The sequence below is a fragment of the Etheostoma spectabile genome, chromosome 2 (genome assembly GCF_008692095.1).
Source record: "Etheostoma spectabile isolate EspeVRDwgs_2016 chromosome 2, UIUC_Espe_1.0, whole genome shotgun sequence".
Lineage (NCBI taxonomy): Eukaryota > Metazoa > Chordata > Actinopteri > Perciformes > Percidae > Etheostoma > Etheostoma spectabile.
In genome coordinates, this window is record NC_045734.1 from 27,782,663 (window position 1) to 27,786,552 (window position 3,890).

Here is a 3,890-nt window from a genome sequence, read left to right on the forward strand (position 1 = left end):
TGCAACCTTGAAACCTGGACCCAGAGAGGCGGGGGAAGTGGGAGACACAAACTGTGAAGTCTGGAGCGAGAGTTTTGGAACTGCTGCTGGACAGCTCTAAACATACTCTAACAGCAGTTGATGATGAACGATGTGCTGACGTCTTTAAATTGTTCAGTCATCAAACTATCAATCCCACTTTATTCATTGAGCACTTTCAAACAGTCAAAGTTGACCAAAGTGCTATACAGAAGAATAAATAAAAGACAAAAAAACAAATACAAAAATACAAATGAAACAAACAAAGAGACCTAAAACATGAGAAGACAGCAGACAGAGAAAGCTGATGTTTTCTGTCCTTTTTAATGGGCAAATCGCTCGAAACAACTGTCCCTGAATCTGCACCTTTTGGCCGACCTATGACGCCTCCCAGAGGGCAACAGGGAACACTTCAGCTGACCTGAGAGAAAGGGTTTAGCCACTCAGAGGAGTCGGACACGGCAAGACCACTGAGGGATTTAAAAACCAATTCAGTCATTTTAAAGTGGATCCTACAAGCCGGTGGAGTGAGGCTAAAACGGGGACGAACGCAACTGTGTTTACGTGTTCCAGTCGTTGTTGTTCATGATGACTGAGTGGCGGCCGCGGCAGAGACAACACACTAGAGCAAATCGGAGTCTGCCGTGTCTGTGAGCGTTAGGTCTTCTACCCAAAGACTTATCGTCCTCATCGCGATACAGACGTGACGCTAACACATGCACGATAAATCACTTTGATTCGATTGATCAAAAAAGGAAACAGAAAGGACCGGTGCACAATCCAGCCTCGGCCAGGCAGCCGAGAGAACACTTTAGAGCAAACCGGAGTCTGCTGGGTCTATGGTCGATAGGTCTTGAACCCAAAGGCTAAACCCCATAGCAAGCCAAGCTGGGGTTAAGGGAGACTCTGTGGTCAGTTCCACAATTGGTAATGGACAGTGAGAAAAGGTAGCAAAAACAGGGCAAAATGATCCAAAGGGGTAAAACATGCTTGGAGGTATAAAAGCAGGTTGTCAGTTGGTCAAAACAGGCACAGGAAGGAGCAAATAGAAGATATTGTAAAGGCAACAAGCAACAGTTAGTGTGTAGGAAACTGTTTTTATATAACAAGCAGAGGAAGTAGAGGTGTCCATGAGATAACGTGTGCTTACATAATAAGTAGGGCTGTCAAAATAAATGTGATGATATTGAATGAATAATGAAACGTACTTGTTTCTGGCTCTTTGATTTGACAAGTTTACAACCACCTCCAACTTTCTAATTATCCAATCTTCTGTTTATTTAAGTAAATGCCAGATTTACAGCAGATCTTATTTAGAGTGCTAATTCTCAAACGACTTCTCGCCAGCGTACACTTCCTCAGCTCATCCTTGGCCTTCTCCTCTCCATTTCCAAACCCCTCTCTCTCCCACTCCCCCCCCCCCTCCCCTCTGACTCACCTGTCTGCTCCACCATAATCCTGTTCACCATTGCCCCAGTAACTGCATGGATCAGGGGACAGCACTGTCACGTGTAATTGAAAGAGAGTTACACTCTGAGCATGTTGGGTGTGTGTGTGTGTGTGTGTGTGTGTGTGTGTGTGTACAGTTGTGTGAGTTTGTGAAAGCACCACCAAGCAAATCTCTGATTTTAACGCCACTTTCCCCCTGCTCCATTTTCCTTCCTTCCACTCTCCCCGGCCATCGCATCCTTTCTTCTCTCCTCCCTCCTTCCTCCAGTCATAAATACAGTCTCTCCTCTCCTTCCCTCACCTCCTACCTTCCTGTTTCTATCTTTACTGTTATAAGTCCAGTCTGACATAGCCTACTGCTTTCCCCCAACCTTTCACTCCCTCCTTGCTCTATTGCTCGAATTCTCTCAGTTTATCTCTCCTCTATTTCTGAATCCTTCTCTTTCTCCATTCTTCCTTTCCAATATCTCCTTTCTCACACCCTCTCTTCCCCTCTGCTTTACTCTTCTATCTTCCTCTTCTCTTGGTGCCATCCTTTGTTGTTTTACAGGTGCTCCTAAATTCCTCCCTCCCTCCTTTCCACCCTCCCTGCCTCCCTCCCTCCCTCCCTCTTGCCCTGTCTCTTTCCGTAGCTGCTGTGATATGATAACCCCCCTGTCATGGACTCCCAGTCTCAGTGTCATCTGGTTTGACAGATAGCACCTTTAGCCTTGGGCCGGGGGATTTCTGACAGATGGACTGAGCTCACCAGCTGTACTGCCCGACAAAGGCAGAACAGTTACAGCCTGTATTTGACTTTCTTTTTACTGTAAAATAATAATATTCGATAAAAAAAGTACGATTTCCACCAGCAGTAAATTCAAAATGGAACATCACCACCGGCCCTCGGACGAAGCCATGAGGGGGTCATCGACTCGGGACCGGAGGTCTCCGGTCAGGCAGTGGTCCGGACTATGATGGCCATGAAAGGCCAATATCCGTTTTTGCGAGAGGGATAGGAAACAAAAACCTTGAAAAATGGTAAAGAGGTCGATTCACACGGGACTAATATTATCACAGGACCTCTGTGTTCAGCGTAATATGGTAGGTCATTAGCAAGGGAATTTATACTTCACAAATCAAAGACATGATTCATCTTTTGGCTCAAAACTTTGCTTAAAAACTAAAACGTATCAGTGTAAATGTCTTAGAAAGATGGCGAACCAGCCAGATGAAGTGAGACGCCTCTATCGAGTGAGAGCTAGGTTGTGAAACAACCACGGTTAGCCTTAACTAAAACTAAAGCTCATTTATGTATTTCCCGCTAGTAGCTGATAAAGGTTTGAGATCACGAGACGAGGATGAAGACTTTGAAGATCATTTGCAGCTTTATTCAAACAGTGAACAAACGTGACCATCAGAACAGCGTTTCTCATGGTCTTCTTGTTCTGCAGTGGTCAGTTGATCTATTCCTGTGAAACAGAGTTGCCTTTGACCCGACTCCTTACTTGTGAGACTAGCTTACACATTCGGACCACTTCACGCTGACTCGGCCCTAAAAGCTCCCTCTGAATGGTTTACTGCATCTTAACTTTTACAAGCGTAAATATCAACCAAGCAGCTGTAGTCGCTGTACACGAAAAATGAAGTAAAATTTCATATTTAACATAATTAATTATGGCAGCAGCTAAATCAAATGATGATGTAGAAGAAGAAAACAGCTAAACTATTGCTTAACCCTTGTGTTGTCTCCCTGTCAACCATGGTCAATAATAGTATCGCTTTTTACAACATTTTTGCCACTTTTTCAATGTTTTGGGTGCTTTTTTGTGTTTTTTGTGTTTTTTTCCCAAAGGTTTTTGATATTTTTAATGTCTTATTTTACCGGCCCATTTTTTTTGACAAAGAAAAGTAAAAAGTTTACTGAAAATGGGTCAATTTGACCCAAGGACAACATGAGGGTTAAGGTAGCTACCTTAGAATAAAGGTAAATCGCATACTAATGTTTTAAACTGCAAAGATATGCACTTTATTATTGTTGAAGTATTAATAGTAGCCTACTTGGACGGATGGAAAATTAGCCAAAAAGGGAAACACGTGAATCCTATGAGACAGTGACTGCTAGTTTGATAATAATCCAACTAAAGAAAGCTTTCTTGTTTAAACAAGTTACACTAGATTATACATTTAATTGAAGATTATTTAAGCACTTTTTAAATGCTATATTGATTTTCTCTAGATTAACTATTCAGCCTATAGATAAATAAAATTAAAACATTGTGACCTTTCTGTCCATTTCACAGATTCCCATCCAGCCCAAATTTGTAACTTTTTTAAAAACTTTTTTTTTACTTTCCTTCTGTAGTTACTGCATTCTGCCTTTGAAGGGCAGTATAGCAAATCATTGTGGTCAAAGAAACACACACACACACACACACACACAC